This window comes from Balaenoptera musculus, chromosome X, assembly GCF_009873245.2.
Source record: "Balaenoptera musculus isolate JJ_BM4_2016_0621 chromosome X, mBalMus1.pri.v3, whole genome shotgun sequence".
Taxonomy (NCBI): domain Eukaryota; kingdom Metazoa; phylum Chordata; class Mammalia; order Artiodactyla; family Balaenopteridae; genus Balaenoptera; species Balaenoptera musculus.
Window position 1 is genome coordinate 74,240,622 of NC_045806.1, and position 21,071 is coordinate 74,261,692.

The following is a 21,071-nucleotide window of genomic DNA, read 5'->3' on the forward strand; positions in this document are numbered from 1 at the left end:
TTTCTTCTAGTGCATTTTTATTTCAGTTTTCATATGTTTCAGCTCTGTTTGGTTCTTTTCTCTATTTTTTATCTCTTTTTAAAATTCTTACTGTGTTTATTCATTTTTATCCCTATTTTATTGAACATCTTTATAATCATTACCTTGAACATTTTAGATTGCTTATATCCACTTAATTTTTTTTTTGGAGGATTTTTCTTGATCTTTCATTTGGAATACATTACTCTATCTTATCATTTTGCCTAATTCTCTGTGTTATTTTTATGTATTTTATAGGTCTGTTACCTTTCCTAATCTTGAAGAAGTGGCCTTAAGTAGAAGACACATTATGGGTCCCAGAAGCCCATTCTGCTGTGGTCACCAGAGCTTAATGCTCTTGGGAGGGGGGGGCTTCTATGTGGGCTGCATGGGACCTCCTTTTGTGGTTGGGTTGACTGTGGTTTTACTAGTATGCGAGTATGATCCCTGACATTTTTGGCTATCAGGCCCTGCCTTGTTTGGTGGTTGCTGGTCCACTGGTAGGCAGGTCTGTGTCTTGCTTGGCTGCCTGCATCCTGCGTGGTCCTAGGGCTGGTGCCATTTGGCTGGTGGGTGGGGCTGGGTCCCTGTGTGGCTAACTGTGGGACCCAGAGATCTCTGTGGCTGGTGGGTTGGTAAGCCCCTGGCACTAATTGGCTAGAGTGAAGACTTCAAATTGTTGCTTGCCAGCACCAGTGCCCTCACAGTAGAATGAGTTCCCCAAAATGGCTACTGACAGCATCTTCATCCCCCAGTAGTTTACCAATTGCCTCTTGCATCTCCAGAAGGCTCTTCAAGATCAACAAGTGTGTCTGACCCAGGATTTGTCAAACTACTGCCTTTGCACTGTGACTTGGAGCATGTGAGATTTTGCACATTCCTTTTAAGAGTGGAGTCTGTTTCCTACAGCTCTTAGGCTTTCCCATATGTAAGACCTGCTGGCCTTCAAAGCCAGATGTTCTGGAAGCTCATCTTTCTGATGCAAGACCACTGGGCTGGGGAGCACAATGTGTGTCTTGGACCCCTCAGTTCTTTGGAAGAACTTCTGCAATTGTGATTATCCTCCCATTTGTGGGTTGCCTAACTTGGTGTGTGTCATGACTCTTCTATGTCTCTGTCCCTCTTACTTGTCTCATTGTGGTTTCTTCTTTTTATCTTTAGCTGTCAAAAATATTTTCTGCTAGTGCTTAGGTTGTTCTCATAGACAGTTTCTCAGTTAATAGTTGCAATTTTGGTGTGCCTATGGGAGGAGGTGAGCTCAGGGTCTTCCTGTTCTGCCATCTTGGCCATTCCCCTGCTTCTTTTATATTTTTCATACTGTTTTTCCTTTTATTTTTTTCTTAATGATTTTGATGAAAGGTGGTTTTACTTAAAGATTTATTATTTATTTTTAAGTACATTAATAAAAATTTTAACATACTAAGAAAGTTACACAAGCCTGACAGATTGACTTTTCTGAACTATATGTGTCCTTGATTTTCTTTTAATAACTCACATTTTCATTGTTCAGTTATTCAAACTGATTAATACCTAAAAATACCTGGTTGATTATTTAGCATGAGTAACATGCAATAAGGGCAAATGCAGATGATTGTGCCACCCAACCAAGTGTTTATGATGAAAATAATGAAACTTTTGTTCACATGGACCAAGGCACATAAAAATACCATTCTTCTTGGGAGAGAGCTGCATCTATTAAAGAACACTCTATGAATTACTCCTTAATTAAAATGTGAGCACCTTATTTCTTTCTGATTTTGTGTGAAACCCATAGAGTAACCAGTATGATATTCAGTCATGTATCAGGAGATTAGCTTATTTCCCAAAGCATCAGCATCATCAGGAGAATCTGGACATATGAGAAGTGATGGAGGAATTATTCGTGGCCCAGAAGGAAATGGAGGCAGCCAGCATGATAGGAAGTGTGGTGGTGGTGATGGTGGTTGATTTGCTTTCCTGGGCCACGTCTTGATGCTGTCATGGGAGAATGAGGTGGAGAAAGAGAAGACTTTCATGGAACAGCTTTTGACTTGATATTATTTGGTTTATTTCCAGCAGACCTGGAGGAGTTCTCACTTTCATATGTCAAAATTTGACTTTCATTTTCAGTATCTTGCATATTCTGTTCTATATTATTAGCTACTTCAGAGGTTGGGGAAAGTAAATCAGACAGATTTTGCTCCTCCCTAGTTCCATATCTAGTGTAAACCACAATACAAGTTTCTCTCTTAAAATCAACTGAAGCAATGTTAGTTGTGTGAACGCAGCTGTCTTCTGACAAAACAGCAGAACGTTTGTCACCTACTTTCCACTGCTTCAAGAGAGTTGTGGTATTCTTATTTTGGCTTTTATTCTCCTAACCAGGTTTTCTTTTAGGTGTGCCTTTTGGTTTATCTGAAGATTCAGAAATATCACCATTCTTTAAAGTGTGCTTAAATGGAGCCATGGTTTTATCATAAGCTTTTATCACTGCTGTATCATCCCAAATGTCAGAATCATCACTCTGTCCTTTGCTGCACTGGAATAACATTGGGTCCTCCTGCTCTGGGATGCCTTTGCCACGACCTCCTGGTGTTTTGTTTGTTTTTTAAATTTTATATTTTGTTAGTCTGTTCAAAGCATCAGTTTAGGGTCTTTTTTTACCTTCTTATTTTTATTTCATTTTTCTTTATTTTTTCTCTAATTGTTTTTATATACTTTACTCCATTTTCCTTGAGTTTTGCTGTTGTTCTGTTTCTATTGTCATGAGTTGTATGCTTAATTTCTTATTTTCTAGTACAAGCATTAGTCTATACATTATACCTTGGCATATTTTTTAGTTAAAATTCACAAATTTTGATATATATTATTTTAATTATCATTTATTTTAAAATAATTTAAAATTTCTATTGTGTTTATTTGACTAATGAGTAATTTGAAATTATGCTTTACTTTCCTATTTTAACGTGCTTTTTAATTTATCTATCAGACTTATTGATGCAGTTTTTATAGAGGGCTACTTGGTTATTTCCATCAAAATTTATAATGCACTTTTCTTTAGACAAACCAAACCCACATCTAAGAATAAATGTTACAGCTATATTCACATAAGTACACAGAGACACAGTAAAGAGTGAACCACAGCAGGGAAAATCCAACCACTAGACACATGGCAGAAACAAAGAATCTTCTCTCCAATTCTTAATATATTGAAAATCAAATAAGCCTTTTAATTGCTATCATCACCCACATTTTCTAGTTGAAATAATTCCCAAGGTCACTCCTAAATTCAAAATGTAAGGGAAGTGAAACCCTACTGTGTAGCCAAAAGAAGATTATAATCAGATATTAGTGAACATTGATAATGTGCATCTCATATTCCTAGAAGGGCATTCTCTACAAGGTTATCCAGAAATTCACTTGTAGGTTTTTGTCAAGTAATCGAAAGGTGTCAAATATTTTATTTAAATATTTACTTAATCTGGCATTTACTTTGATGTGAATGATGAAATAGGGATCCTTCTTTGTTCTAAATAGAATTTATGTTTTGACACCATGTATTGACTAAATTTTCCCCACTGATTTGAAGGGCTTCTTTATCAAATAAAATTCCAGTTTCCATTTATGTCTATTCTATCACATTGAGTATTTATATTTCAGTAAATTCTAAATATTTTTGTTGAAGTTTCATAACAAGCAAATACAATATAACTTTCAATAAGGTAATCCATTATTTAAAAATTTATGCATAAAATTACAATATGATCCAGAAATTCTACTTCTGAGTTTATACTCAAAAGAATTGAAACTAAAGATGCAAACAGAAATTTGTACACTATTGTTTATAGCAACATTACTCACAATAGCTAAAAGGTGGAAATAACCTAAATGTCCATTAACAGATGAGTGGATAAACAAAATGTGGCATATACATACAATGGAATATTATTCAGTCTTAAAAAGGAAGAAAATTCTGACACATGCTGCAACATGGATGAACCTTGAAGACATTATGGTGAGTAAAATATGCCAGTCATAAAAGGACAGATACTGTATGATTTCAATTACTAAGTTACCTAGATTAGTTAATTCATGGAGACAGAAAGGAGAACAGTGGCTAACAGGCACTGGGAGGTGGGGAATGGGGAATTGTTTCATGGAAACAGAATTAGTCACAGTTTGGGAAGAAGAAAAAGTTCTGAAAATGGATGGTGGTATTTCTTGCACAACAATGTGAATATTCATAATGCCACTAAAATGTATAGTTAAGAATGGTTAAAATGGTAAATTTTATGTTTATATAACTAGCCACAAAAAATAAGGTAATTAGCTCTCCTTACCCATTATTTTTCTTTGGAATCAAACTTTTATAGGCTATTCTTAAAAACTCATTTTCCCAGTAGTTTATAATAGTTATAAATAAATTTTTGACTTCTTAATTGTTTGACTGGGAGAAGTAAGGAATATTCTCCCCTGATGACACTTTGAATTAAGTCCAGTGATCCTGATTTTTGATTTCTGGCTTCCAGAACTACACGAAAACTAATTTTTCTTGTTTTTAGACAGCAAGTTTTTGGTAATTTGATACAGCAGCCACAGGAAAATAACACAGATGTTGGTACCTGAAATTGGGGTGCTACTCTAACAAATAACTGAAATTATGGAAGTGGCTCAGGAATTGGATATTTCCAGGGTCTGGAAGAATTTTGAAGTGCTTGATATAAAAATCCCACCTTGCCTTAAATATAATGTTGGTAGAAATTTGTATATTAAAAGTGTTGCTGGTGAGGGCTGAGAAGGAAGTGAGAAACATAGAAGAGGACATATATATCATCTTAGAGAATACATATATTATCATAACAGAATGATGCATAAATATGAATGTTAAAGGCACTGCTGGTGAGGTATCAGACATAAATAAAAATGTTTTAGAAACTGGAGGTAAGGTAGCTCTTTTTACATAGTGGCAGAATGCTTAACTGAATTGTGTCCTACAACTGTGTGGTAAGATTTGTAAGCGATGAACTTGGATATTTAGCTGATGAGATTTCCAAGTGATGTGTTGCAGGCGTAGCCTGGTTTGTTTTTGCTGTGTATAGTAACTGATTATCTTTGAGTTGGGACATCAGTCTTCCTCTACCTTTGGATTCAGACCCACACTGAAACATACACCATTGGCTCTCCTGGTTCTCAGGTCTCTGGATTAGGACTGGCACTACTCCATTGGCTTTATTGAGTTTGGAATTCTCAGACTCTATAATCACATTAACCAATTTCTTATAATAAATAAATATATATGTAACAGTTATGTATATTATATATAATATATATTTAATGATGAGTATATTATATATAATCTATTTTTTAATAGATTAGGGTTCTCCTGAGAAACAGAAACAATTCCAATTGATTCTGTTTCTCTGGAGAACCCTAATACACCATATAATCCAGCACTTGCATTTCTAGATATTTACCCAATTGATTTAAAAATGTATGCCCATACACAAAAATTATATTGATGTTTATAGCAGCTTTATGCATATGTTTATACACAGTACATAATTGCTGGAACCAAAAGCCTCCAAGATGTCCTTTAATATATCAGTGGATAAACTGTGATTCATGGATACAATGGAATGTCATTCAGTGGTAAAAACAAATGAGCCATTAAGCACTGAAAATACATGGATGAGTTGCAAATACATATTGCTAAGTGAAAAAAATCAGTCTGAATATTCTACATACTGCTAGATTTCAATTATAAAATACTCTGGAAAAAGGCAAAACTATAATGTCGATAAAATCATTAGTTGCATGGGGTTCAGATGGAGGAAAGGTTGAAGAGGGGAAGCAGAGGGGTAATTTTAGGCAGTAAAAGCATTCTGCATGAAGCTTTAATGGTGGATATTTGACAATATAATTTCTTTTTAACACATAAAAATTTATAGCACAAAGAATGACAATGTATCCAAATTATAAAAAATTACTTAGGAGTTTTGAGAATCACAGCATTATAGAATGTAGTATAGCTATCTAACTTTACTACAGATATGTGAAATTACTGAAATGTTTGGAAGGAAAAGGTACTAACTCAAGTCATTCTGAAAATTAGTGGAATCTGTAAGACTGAAGACAAACAGAAGCGCACATAAGCACTTTAGTTGAAAAAATATTTTTCCCATGATGTTGAGGTTAACAATTTAAAATCCACCATCCAGGGCTTCCCTGGTGGCGCAGTGGTTGGGAATCTGCCTGCCAATGCAGGGGACACGGGTTCGAGCCCTGGTCTGGGAGGATCCCACATGCCGCGGAGCAACTAGGCCCGTGAGCCACAATTACTGAGCCTGCGCGTCTGGAGCCCGTGCTCCGCAACAGGAGAGGCCGCGATAGTGAGAGGCCCGCGCACCGCGATGAGGAGTGGCCCCTGCTTGCCGCAACTGGAGAAAGCCCTCGTACAGAAAAGAAAGACCCAACACAGCCATGAATAAATAAATAAATAAAATCCACCATCCATGTATTGTGGAGTGGGAAGTTGCAGATGAATAAGTGGAGCAGCCTAGAATAATGATTGTGATAATGAATTTGAGTTGGATACATCAGTATGAACACATGTGTAGCTTAATACTGATACAGATAAAGATAGACAGATATAGCGATTGAGATATGTGTATATACACAAGTTATTATATACATATATTTATTTGTTTTATATATCACCTGAGAGGGCCTGGAAATGAGGACCCTCCTGTAGCAAGGAGAAAAGTTAGCATCCAAATTTTGGCTTCTAATACCATTCTCCAATAAAAGGAACAAGGACTTCTTGGTGAAACTGGTGATTCTAGGACTGAAGCAGGTAATATATGAGATGAGCCTGGAGCATCTTTAGTACTAGAAAATAAGAAAGCACTCAAGATTAAAAAGAAAAAAAAAAGAATAGGTAGGTAGATAGACAGATACATAGATAGATACATACATAGACAGATACGTAGATAAAAAGAATCCATAATGTTGAAATCTGCCAAATGCACATAGAAGGCAATCAAAACATTTGCCAATGGTCAAAGCTGGAATACTTTTAGGAAAGTATAGTGTGAGGTTATAACCAAGAGTACAAAATAAATATCCATGAGTCTATAGTCATATAAATGATTGAATAAATAAATAAATGAGGAGTGAAGTGACATCACCAGATAGCAGAGTAGGAGATCCCAGCTTTCATTCTCCCATAAAGATTAACAATTAGACAGCTATCCATGAACAAAAATGCTCTGGGAGAGCTCAGCAGTTCACCTAGGAATCTTTAGCAATGTAGTAGAAAAAACAAAAACAAAACAAAAAAAAAAACCCCCAAAAACACTGATAATAACCTTACAAAAGGAGTAGAAAGAGGAGTACTATTTTTCCTGCATCATTCCATCCCCAGGCTATCACTGTTCAGCACCAAGAGGGAACTACCCAGCCCAAAAGAGTTTCCCTCACTGGGAAAAGGAGAATGGGATGAATGACCAACTTTCCTGGCTTTTTGGGGCACTGCAAGAAGGACTCATTTTGTTTTACCTGGTACAGAGACCAGCAAAACTGAGACATCTAGAAATGATAAGGAACAAACAAGAAGGGCAGGGGCTATCAGAATTGGCCACTCAGTGGCTGAGGACCTCAACAACACTTGCAGATGCTGTAGACCCCTCCAGAACTCATCACTGAAGACCTCATTATGGACCCCACAGGCTGCCCTGTAGAGAATCCCAGCAGATTTTACTATACAAGAAACCAATGGCCAGCACAGCCACCACAGACCACTATGCTGAAGTTTTCCTTCAAATGTTTTCATGTTTTCAGACACCAGCTGCCCAAGTCCTCACCACTTTCCCTCATCCCTCTTGCCACAGGCCAGGACCCACACTGGCAGCCAGCTCCAGCCTCTGTCACTGTGCACGTGCAAGACTCCAGACTAGACCCCCTCAGCTGACCTTACTGCTATGCTTGCACTTGTGGTTAGCCCCTGCACCTGTATACCTGCATGCCATAGACCTGACCCCCATCACTAATCTCAACTATCACGAGTGTTCCTGCCACTAGCCCTTGCAGCCACACAAGTACATGACAACAGCCTGGGCTTCTAGTGTGCCTTCAGTTGGCCCCAGCCCCTGCTATTTTCCAATGCCCTTGCCACTACATTTTGTCTGCAGCCGGCTTCTGCCACCACACAGGCAACCACAGCTTCCACCTATAGCCAGGTATGTGCACACCCGTAGTTTCAGCCAATACCACTGCCTGAACTAATTCTTAGCTGTTGTATCTGGAGATGCAGTTGAGGATCCCAACAGTCCTTGCAGCCACTGCAAATCCCATGTAGTTCTTTCCAAGGATCATGAAATTGTCAATGTTGTGGACTGCAGTGACCTGACCCATAAAACATCTCCTCTGGACTTGGATCCACCAAATGACTCTGCACTTGGCATCTTATACTACCAAACCCAGGTTTACAGCATACTCCAGCATGCCACCACATGCAGGTAAAGGCTTTTTATTGACAAAAGTCAGGACATAACATCTGGAACAGGTTACTGCTTCTTCAAATGTGTAGGTACCTATGCAAGTATACAGGATTTATGAAGAATCAGGGAATCATGATACCACCAAAGGAACAAAAGGAGTAAAGGGTAGAGATTTTGTATGTGATAGCAGTTAAGTTATCATTAGCTTAAAGCAGACTATAATAGTCTATGTAAGTCTCAAGGGAACTATAAACAAAAACCTACAGTATATACACAAAAGACAAAAGCAACAAAATCAAAGCATACCACTTTGGAAAATTATTTATTCACAAAGGAAGACAATAGGAGAGGAAGAAGGAAGCAAGGAATTTACAAAATAGCCAGAAAACAACTAAGATGGCATTAGTAAATTCTTACTTATCAATAATTATTTTATATGTAATTATTATATACTTTTATATATAGACTAAATTCTAGTATAGAGTAGCTAAATGGATAAAAATAAACAAGACTCAACTATATGCTGCCTACAAGAGACTCACTTAAGCTTTAAGAACAACTGGATGTTCACTTGCCAAAAAAAAAAAAAAAAAATGTAGACATAAACCTTACATTCTTCACTCACTCTTCACAAAAATTAACTCAAAAAGGATCACAGACCTAAATGTAGAACACAAAACTATAAAACTCCTAGAAGATAATAGGACAAAATCTAGATGACCTTGGCCTTGTTTGGTGATGACTTTTATATAATTCCAAAGACATTATCCATGAAAAAAAAGAATTGATAAACTGGAATTCAGTAAAATATAAAACTTCAGCTTGATGAAAGACACTGTCAAGATTATTTAAAAAAAAACAAAAAGCAACTAGGCACAGACTGGGAGAAAATATTTACAAGCACATCTGATAAAAGACTGTTACCCAAAATATACAAAGAATTCTTAAACTCAACAATAAGAACATGAACAACCTGATTAAAAAATGGGCAAGAGTCCTAAACAGACAGCTCTACAAAAAAGATATACAGGTGACAAATAAGCATTTTAAATATTCCAAATCATATGTCATTAGTGAAATGCAAATTAGAACAACAATGTGATACCACAACACACCTATTAGGATGGTTGAAATCCAGAACACTGACGTTATGGTCTGTATATTTGTGTTCTCCCAAAATGTATGTATTGAAATCCCAAACCTCAAAGGTTTTATTTATATATTTATTTGTTTATTTAGATAGATAGATATAGATATAGATATAGATGATATAGATATAGATATTTTTCAAAGGTATGAGTAGGTGGGAGATTTGGGGAGATGATTAAGTCATAACTGTGGTGCTGTCATAAATGGACTTCATACTCTTACAAAAGAGATCCCATCAATTTCCTTAGCCCCTACCACCATGTGAGGAAACAGCAACAAGTTGCTGGCTATGAACCAGGAAGCAAGCCCTCACCTGAACATGCTGGTAACTTGATCTTTGACTTCCTAACCTGTGTAATTGTGAGAAATAATGTTCTGTTGTTTCAAGCTACTCCTTCTATGGTATTTAGTTATAGCAGCCTGGACAAACTAAGACAACTGTCAGCACCAAATGCTGGTCAGGGTGTGAGCAACAGGAATTGTCATTCATTACTGGTAGAAATGCAAAATGGTACAGCCACTTTGGGATAAAGTTTGACAGTTTCTTAAAAAAACTAAACATGCTCTTACCATATGATACAACTATTACCCTCCTTGGTATTTATCCAAAGAACTTGCAAACTTATGTCCACACAAAAACCTACACATGGATGTTTGTTTATAGCAGCTTTAATCATTATTGTCAAAACTTGGAAGCAGCCAAGATGTCCTTCATTAGATGTATGGAGAAACTATGATACATTAGACAATGGAATATTATTCAGCACTAAAAAGAAATGAGCTATTCAGCCATGAAAAAGACAGAGAGGAAACTTAAATGCATATTACTAAATGAAAGAAGCCAATCTGGAAAGGCTACACACTGTATGATTCTAACTACGTGACATTCTAGAAAAGACAAACTATGGAGACAGTAAAAATATTAGTGGTTGCCAGGGGTTAAGGATAAGGGACGCCTGAATTTGCAGAGCACAGAGGATTTTTAGGGCAGTGAAACTTCTCTATATGATACTATAATGGTGGACATATGCTATTATAAATGTGTCTAAATCTATAGAATGTACATCATCAAGAGTGAATCCTAATGTAAACCATGGATTTTGGGTGATAATGATGTGTCAGTGTAAGATCATCATTTTTAACAAGAGTACCAGTCAGGTGGGGGATGTTAATAATGAGTGAGGCTATGTATGAATGGGAATGGGGGGTATATGGGAACTCTCTCTACTTTCCACTCAATTTTCTGTGAAAATTAAACTGCTCTAAATAATAAAGCTTCTTAAAAAATCAGTAACAATTGGAACAAAAATGGAATAATCCATAATAAAAATTGGTAAAGAATACAAATACTAATTCACAGAAAATAAACAGAAATTGTCATATTCTCCAAATCAAACATAGTAAAAACATTCAAAGCAGAAAAAAAGCTGCTTAAAATATCTCATTAGAAAAATTCAAATTAAAATAACAAAGTGATACCACTACACACCTATTAGAATGGCTACAATAGAAGATATTGACAATGCCATATGCTGGTGAAGATGTGGAACAGCAGAAACACTTAACTGTTGCTACTGGGAATGCAAAACAGTTCAGCAATTTGGGAAGCCAGTATGGCAGATTTTTACAAAAATAAACATAATTTTACCATATGATCCAGCAATCTTGTTGCCTGGTATTTACAAGAAAGAGTTCAAAACTTACATCCACACAAAAACCTGCACAAAAATGTGTATAGCTTTTTTTTTTTTAATAATTGCCAAAAACTAGAATCATCCAAAATTTATGGCAATAGGTGAATGGATAAGCAAACTGTGCTTCATCCATACGATGTAATATTATTCAGCAATAAAAATAATTGCATTATCAAGTCATGTAAAGACATGGAAGAATGCTAAATTCATATTCACAATTGAAAGAATCAAGTCTGACAACTCTACATAGTGCATGACTCCAAATATAAAATATTCTGGAAAAGACGAATCTATGAAAACAGTAGAAAGATGAGTGGGGTTTTGTTCAGGCAGAGAGAGAAGGGATGAGTAAGTGGAGCATTGGAGTTATTTAGTGCAGTGAAACTCAAATGGTGGAAACGACATTATATATTGGTTATATATATATTACATCCTAATGTAAACTATGGATATCAGTTAATAATAATGTATCAGTGTTTGTTTATCAATTGTTACAATTGAGGAATTCTTGTAGGGGAAATATTAGTATATGGAAATTGCAATTTCCATGGAGTATTTCTGTGAACATAAAATTGCTTTTAAAAAATTATGTTTGTGTCTAATGTAAGTGCTTGACAAAAATATTTTTGATTATAATATAAAGGGCTGATATTAAGCTTTTGGTTACTGAGGAATTCACTTCAAAGACATTCATCTCAAATATTTGGGTGTTTTTTTTTCTTAATACATTAATCTAGTTTTGTAGGACAGCAGTCTGTGCAGACTCTTATGTTGCCATGTTGGAAGTGGGAATCACCTCACAAATTTTGACAAATCAGTTTTCATTTACATTTAGTTTGAAATATTTTTAATTTCTCTTGAGACATATTTAAATTATCTGTTACTTAAAAGTGTCAAAAAATTGTAAATCAACTATACTCCAATAAAAATTTAAAAAAAGAATAAGAAAAAAAGAGTGTTTCTTAATCTTCTAATATTTTGGGATTTTTCAAGTTTCAGTTATTAATTTCTAACCTAATTACACTTTTCTCAGAACATATTTGTTATGATTTGTATTTTTTTTAAATTTGTTAAGGTGCATTTATACCCAAAATTGTGGTGTACTATGGTGACAGTTAGATTTGAATTTGAGAAGAATATGTATTCTGTTGTTGCTGGATGGAAGATTCTATAAATATCAATGGGTCATGTTGATGGTGAGTGCTCTTGCTGTCATTTTTATCTGTACTGAAATTCTGCCGTCTGAATCTATCAATTACTCAGAAAGGGGTGTTGCACTCTCCAACTATAATAGTAGATTTGCCTATTTCTCCTTGAAGTTCCATCATTTTTATTAATGCATTTTTAAAAATTTTATTTTATATTGGAGTACAGTTGATGAACAATGTTCTGTTAGTTTCAGGTGTCCTATCAGATTCTTACAGTGAAGACTGGAGAAAAATCCCCTTGTTCTTCTGGCAGGAAAAGGAAAAAAGGTAGCTTTTTTTTCCCACATGAAATAGTAGAGAGTTTATTAGACATTTTTCTACATTTGAGAGGCTCAGGGCTTCAAATTATTTTCCCCTGAGCCACACAAAACTGTCAAACATTGGTTAGCTTTTCCATCACTTATTTTGGGATTGGAAAATGCCCTTAAGGGAAATATGTCCCTAGAGTCCAGGCTTCCAAAACTTGAGATTAGCTTATTCTCTCCAATTCTGGTCAAGGTTTTCTTTACTATCAGCCTTTTATTTTTTAACTTTTTATTTTATATTGGAGTATACTTGATGAAAAATGTTGTGTTAGTTTCAGGTGTACAGCAAAGTGATTCAGTTATAAATATACATGTATCTATTCTTGAATTATTTCCCCATTTGGGTTGCTACATAATATTGAGCAGAGTACCCTGTGCTATACAGTAGGTCCTTACTTGTTATCCATTTTAAATATAGTAGTGTGTACATGTCAATCCCAAACTCCCAATTTATCCCTCCTCGCCCCCCCCAACCTTTCCCCTTTGGTAACCATAAGTTTGTTTTCTAAGTCTGTGAGTCTGTTATTGTTTTGTAAATAAGTTCATTTGTATCATCTTTTTTAGATTCTGCATATAAGCAATATCATATGATATTCGACTTTATCTGTCTGACTTTCTTCACTAAGTATGATAATCTCTAGGTCCATCCATGTTGCTGAAGATGACATTATTTCATTCTTTTTAATGGCTTATTAATATCCCATTGCATATATATACCACATCTTCTTTATCCATTCATCTGTCAATTGACATTTAGGTTGCTTCACCATACACAAAAGTAAACTCAAAATGGATTAAAGAGAGAGACCTTCAAGATGGTGGAGGAGTAAGACATGGAGATCACCTTCCTCCCCACAAATACATTAGAAATACGTCTACATGTGGAACAACTCCTACAGAACACCTATTGAACACTGGCAGAAGACCTCAGACTTCCCAAAAGGCAAGAAACTCCACATGTACCTCGGTAGGGCAAAAGAAAAAAACAGAGACAAAATAACACGGACGGGACCTGCACCTCTGGGAGGGAGCTGTGAAGGAGGAAACGTTTCTACACACTAGGAAACCCCTTCACTGGTGGAGACTGGGGGGTGGAGGAGGGAAGCTACAGAGCCACTGAGGAGAGCACAGCAATAGGGGTGCAGAGGGCAAAGTGGAGACATTCCCACACAGAAGATCAGTGCCAACCAGCACTCACCAGCTTGAGAGGCTTGTCTGTTCAGCTGCTGTGACAGGTGGGGGCTGAGGCTCTGGCTTCGGAGATCTGATCCCAGGGAGAGGACTGGGGTTGGCTCTGTGAACACAACCTGAAGGGGACTAGTGCACCACAGCTAGCTGGGAGGGAGTCTGGGAAAATGTCTGGAATAGCCTAAGAGGCAAAAGACCATTGTTTCAGGGGACACAAGGAGAGGGGATTCAGAGCACCGCCTAACTCAGTTCCAGACAACTGTGTGAGCTGCAGCTATCAACGCGGACACCAGAGACGGTCATGAAAGGCTAAGGCTGCTGTTGCAGCCAACAAGAAGCCTGTGTGCAAGCACAGGTCACTATCCACATGTCCCCTTCAGGGAGCCTGTGCAGCCTGCCACTGCCAGGGTCCTATAATCCAGGGACAGCTTCCATGGGAAAACACACAGCATGCCTCAGGCTGTTGAAATGTCACACAGGCCTCTGCCACCACAGGCTCGCCCTGCATTCCATACCCTTCCCTCCGCCTGACCTGAGGGAGCCAGGGCCCTCTAATCAGATGCTACTTTAATCCCATCCTGTCTGAGTGAAGAACAGGCGACCTCAGGAGACCGACATGCAGAGGCAGGGCCAGTTCCAAAGGTGAACCCCAGGAGCTGTGTGAACAAAGAAGAGAAAGGGAAATTTCTCCCAGCAGCCTCAGGAGCAGTGGATTAAATCTCCACAATCAACTTGATGTACCTTGCATTTCTGGAATACCACAATAGACAAAGAATCATCCCAAAATTGAGGCAGAGAACTTTGGGAGCAACTGTAGACTTGGAGTTTGCTTTGTGCATCTAATTTGTTTCTGGTTTTATGTTTATCTTAGTTTAGTGTTTAGAGTTTATTATTATTGGTAGATTTGTTTATTGACTTGGTTGCTCTCTTCCTTTTTTTTCTAATATAAAGATATATATATATTTTTCCTTTTTTCTATTTTTGTAAGTGTGTATGTGTATACTTCTCTGTGTGATTTTGTCTGTATAGCTTAGCTTTTACCATTTGTCCTAGGGTTCTGTCTGTCCGGTTTTTTTTTGGTTTTTTTGTTTTTTTTTAGTATAGCTTTTAGTGCTTGTTATCATTGGTGGATTTGTTTTTTGGTTTGGTTGCTCTCTTATTTCTTTCTTTCCTTTTTTAAAATTAATTTTTATTTTTTTTTAATTTTCAATAAATTTCTTATTTTAATTACTTTTTTATTTTATTATTTTTTTCTTTGTTTCTTTCTTTGTTCTCACTTTTCTTCTGAGCCATGTGGCTGACAGGGTCCTGGTGTTCTGGCCAGGTGTCAGGCCTGTGCCTCTGAAGAGGGAGAGCTGAGTTCAGGACATTGGATCACCAGAGACATCCCAGCTCCACGTAATATCAAACAGCGAAAGCTCTCCCACAGATATGCATCTCAACGATGAAAACCAGCTCCACTCAATGAAGAGCAAGCTACAGTGCTGCACACCCTATGCCAAACAACTAGCAAGACACGGACACAACCCCACCCATTAGCAGAGAGGCTGCCTAAAATCATAATAAGGTCACAGGAATCCCAGAACACACTACCGGATGCGGTCCTGCACACCAGAAAGACAAGACCCAGCCTCAACCATCAAAACACAGGCATGAGTCCCCTCCACCAGGAAGCCTACAAAACCCACTGAAACAACCTTAGCCACTGGGGGAAGACACCAAAAACAATGGGAATTATGAACCTGCAGCCTGCAAAAAGGAGACCCCAAACACAGTATGTTAAGCAAAATGAGAAGACAGAGAAACACACAGCAGACGAAGGAACAAGGTAAAAACCCACCAGACCAAACAAATGAAAAGGAAATAAGCAGTCTACCTGAAAAAGAATTCAGAGGAATGATAGTAAAGATGATCCAAAATCTTTGAAATAGAATGGAGAAAATACAAGAAACGTTTAACAAGGACCTAGAAGAACTAAAGAGCAAACACACAATGATGAACAACACAATAAATGAAATTAAATAGTCTCTAGAAGGAATCAATAGCAGAATAACTGAGACAGAAGAACGGATAAGTGACCTGGAAGATAAAATAGTGGAAATAACTACCACAAATCAGAATAAAGAAAAAAGAATGAAAATAATTGAGGACATACTCAGAATTCTGGGACAATATTAAACGCACCAACATTAGAATTATAGGGGTCCCAGAAGAAGAAGAGAAAAAGAAAGGGACTGAGAAAATATTTGAAGAGATTATAGTTGAAAATTTCCCTAATATGGGAAAGGAAATAGTCAATTAACTCCAGGAAGTGCAAAGAGTCCCATCCAGGATAAATCCAAGGAGAAACACCCCAAGACACATAGTAATCAAACTACCAAAAATTAAATACAAAAAAAAAAAAATAGTAATAGCCAGAAGGAAAAAAGAACAAATAACATACAAGGGAATCCCCATAAGGTTTACAGCTGATCTTTCATCAGAAACTCTGCAAGCCAGAAGGGAGTGGCAAGACATATTAAAGTGATGAAAGGGAAAAACCTACAACCAAGATTACTCTACACAGCAAGGATCTCATTAAGATTTGACAGAGAAATTAAAACTTTACAGACAAGCAAAAGCTAAGAGAATTCAGCACCACCAAACCAGCTCTACAACAAATGCCAAAAGAACTTCTCAACAGGAAACACAAGAGAAGGAAAAGACCTACAATAACAAACCCAAAGCAATTAAGAAAATGGTTATAGGAACATACATATCGATAACTACCTTAAATTTAAATAGATTAAATACTCCAACCAAAAGACAGACTGGCTGAATGAACACAAAAACAAGACCTGTATATGTGCTGTCTACAAGAGACCCACTTCAGACCTAGGGATACATACAGACTGAAAGTGAAGGGATGGAAAAATATATTCCATGAAAATGGAAATCAAAAGAAAGCTGGGATAGCAATTCTCATATCAAACAAAATAGATTTTAGAATAAAGACTATTACAAGAGACAAAGAAGAACACTGTGTAATGATCAAGGGATCAATTCAAGAAGATAAAACAATTCTAAATATTTATGCACCCAACATAGTGGCACCTCAATACATAAGGCAAATGCTAACAGCCATAAAAGGGGAAATGGACACTAACAAAATCATAGTAGGGGACTATAACACCCAACTTTAACCAACGAACACATAATCCAACATGAAAATAAATAAGGAAACACAAGCTTTAAATGATAAATTAGACAAGATGGACTTGATATTTATAGGACATTCCATCCAAAAACAACAGAATACAATTTCTTCTTAAGTGCTTATGGAACATTATCCAGGATAGATCATATCTTGGGCCACAAATCAAGCCTTGGTAAATTTAAGAAAATTGAAACCATATCAAGTATCTTTTCCGACCACAACGCTATGAGAGTAGATAACAATTACAGAAAAAAAGTGCAAAGAATACAAACCCATGTAGAATAAACAATGTGCTACTAAATAACCGAGAGATCACTGAAGAAATCAAAGAAGAAATCAAAAAACACCTAGAGATAAATGACAAAGGAAACACAACAATCCAAAACCTATGAGACACAGCAAAAGCAGTTTTAAGAGAGAAGTTTATAGTAATACAATCCTACCTCAAGAAAAAAGAAACATCTCAAATAAAGAACCTAACTTTACACCTAAAGCAATTAGAGAAAGAGGAACAAAAAACTCCAAAGTTAGCAGAAGGAAAGAAATCATAAAGATCAGATCAGAAGTAAATGAAAAAGAAATGAAGGAAACAATAGCAAAGATCAATAAAACTAAAAACTGGTTCTTTGAGAAGATAAACAAAATTGATAAACCATCAGTGAGACTCATCAAGAAAAAAGGGAGAAAACTCAAATCAATAGAATTAGAAATGAAAAGGAGAAGTAACAACTGACACTGCAGAAATAAAAAGGATCATGAGAGATTACCACAAGCAACTATATGCCAATAAAATGGATAACCTGGAAGAACTGGACAAATTCTTAGAAAAGCACAACCTTCTGAGACTGAATCAGGAAGAAATAGAAAATATAAACTGACCAATCACAAGCATTGAAATTGAGACTGTAATTAAAAATCTTCCCACAAACAAAAGCCCAGGACCAAATGGCTTCACAGGCAAATCCTATCTAACATTTAGAGAAGAGCTAACACCTATCTTTCTTAAACTCTTCCAAATTATAACACACAGAGGAACTCTCCCAGACTCATTCTACGAGGCCACCATCACCCTGATACCATAACCAGACAATGATGTCACAAAGAAAGAAAAGTACCAGCCTATGCCACTGATGAACATAGATGTGAAAATCCTCAACAAACTACTAGCAAACAGAATCCAACAGCACAATAAAAGGATCATACACCATGATTAAGTGGGGTTTATCCCAGGAATGCAAGGATTCTTCAATATATACAAATCAAACAATGTGTTACACCATATTAACAAACTGAAGGAGTAAATCCATATGATCATCTCAATAGATGAAGAAAAACCTTTTGACAAAATTCAACACCCATTTATGATAAAAGTTCTCCAGAAAGTGGGCATAGAGGGAACCTACCTCAACATAAAAAAGGCCATATATGACATACCCACAGCCAATATCATTCTGAATGGTGAAAAACTGAAATCATTTCCTCTATGATCAGGAAGAAGACAAGCTTGTCCACAACAACACTATTATTCAACATAGTTTTGGAAGGTTTAGCCACAGCAATCAGAGAATAAAAAGAAATAAAAGAATCCAATTAGGCAAGGAAGAAGTAAAGCTGTTACTGTTTGCAGATGACATGATACTATAGAGAATCCTAAAGATGCTACCAGAAAACTACTAGAGCTAATAAAAGAATTTGGTAAGTAGCAGGATACAAAATTAATGCACAGAAATCTCTTGCATTCCTAAACACTAACGACGAAAAATCTGAAAGAGAAATTAAAGAAACACTCGCATTTACCATTGCAACAAAAAGAATAAAATACCTAGAAATAAACCTACCTAAGGAGACAAAAGACCTGTATGCAGAAACGTATTAGACACTGATGAAAGAAATTAAGGATGATACAAACAGATAGAGACATACCATGTTCTTGGAGTGGAAGAGACAACACCGTGAAAATGACTATCCTACACAAAGAAATCTACAGATTCAGTGTAATCCGTATCAAACTAAAAATGGCATTTTTCACAGTAGAACAAAAATCTTCACAATTTGGATGCAAACACAAAAGACACTGAAGAGCCAAAGCAATCTTGAGAAAGAAAAATGGAGCTGGAGGAGTCAGGCTCTCTGACTTCAGACCATACTACAAAGCTACAGTCATCAAGACGGTATGGTACTGGCACAAAACCAGATATATAGATCAATGGAAAAGGATAGAAAGCCCAGAGATAAACCCATGCACATATTGTCACATTATATTTGATAAAGTAGTCAAGAATATAATGGAGAAAAGACAGCCTTTTCAATAAGTGGTGCTGGGAAAACTGTACAACTACGTGTAAAAAATGAAATTAGACCCCTCCCTAATACCATACACAAAAATAAACTCAAAATAGATTAAAGACCTAAATATAAGGCCAGAAACTATAAAACTCTTAGAGGAAAACCTAGTCATAAAGCTCTATGACATAAATCACAGCAAGATCCTTTTTGACCCACCTCCTAGAGAAATAGAAGCAAAAACAAAACTAAACTAATGGGACCTAATGCAACTTAAAAGCTTTTGCCCAGCAAAGGAAACCATAAACAAGACGAAAAGACAACCCTGAGAATGGGAGAAAATATTTGCAAACGAAGCAACTGACAAAGGATTACTCTCCAAAATTTACAAGCAGCTCATGCAGCTCAATATCAAATAAACAAACCACCCAATCCAAAAATGGGCAGAAGACCTAAATATATATTTCTGCAAAGAAGATATACAGATTGCCAACAAACACATGAAAGGATGCTCAACATCACTAATCATTAGAGAAATGCAAATCAAAACTACAATGATGTATCACCTCACACCAGTTAGAATGGGCATCATCAGAAACTCTACAAACAAGAAATGCTGGAGAGGGTGTGGAGAAAAGGGAACCCTCCTGCACTCTTGGTGGGAATGTAAACTGATACAGCCACTATGGAAAACAGTATGGAGGTTCCTTAAAAAACTAAAAATAGAACTACCATACGACCCAGCAATCTCACTACTTGGCATATACCCTGAGAAAACCATAATTCAAAAAGAGTCATGTACCACATTGTTCATTGCAGCTCTATTTACAATAGCCAGGACATGGAGGCAACCTAAGTGTCCATCGACAGATGAATGGATAAAGAAATGTGGCACATATATACAATGGAATATTACTCAGCCCTAAAAAGAAACAAAACTGAGTTATTTGTAGTGAGGTGGATTGACACAGCCTGTCATACAGAGTGAAGTAAGTCAGAAAGAGAAAAACAAATACCATATGCCAGCACATATATATGGAACCTAAAAAAAAAAAAGGTTCTGACAAACCTAAGGGCAGGACAGGAATAAAGATGCAGACATAGAGAATGGACTTGAGGATACGAGGAGTAGGAAGGGTAAGCTGGACGAAGTGAGAGAGTGGCATGGACATATATACACTACCAAATGTAAAATAGATAGCTAGTGGGAAGCAGCCACATAACACAGGGAGATCAGCTCTGTGCTTTGTGACTACCTAGAGGCGTGGGATAGGGAGGTTAGGAGGGAGACACAAGAGGGAGGAGATATGGCATATATTTATATGTATAGCTGAATTACTTTGTTATAAAGCTTAAACTAGCACACCATTTTAAAGCAATTATACTCCAATAAAGATGTTAAAAAATTGATTAAAGTCCTAAATGTAAGACCTGATACCATGCATTTTGATTCTTTGTCATTTGATCCATATATATTTAATATTGTTATATGTTTGTGGTGAATTGACCTTTTTATAATTTTGTAATACTCTCTTTATACTTCATAATCTTCA

The 21,071-nt window shown here is 36.5% G+C and overlaps 1 pseudogene; it reads right to left on the reverse strand.

Annotated features, from left to right (window-relative positions):
• Window positions 1-1,739: 1,739 nt before the first annotated feature.
• The window catches only part of LOC118888315, a 171,469-nt pseudogene continuing 152,137 nt past the window's right edge, over window positions 1,740-21,071 (reverse strand).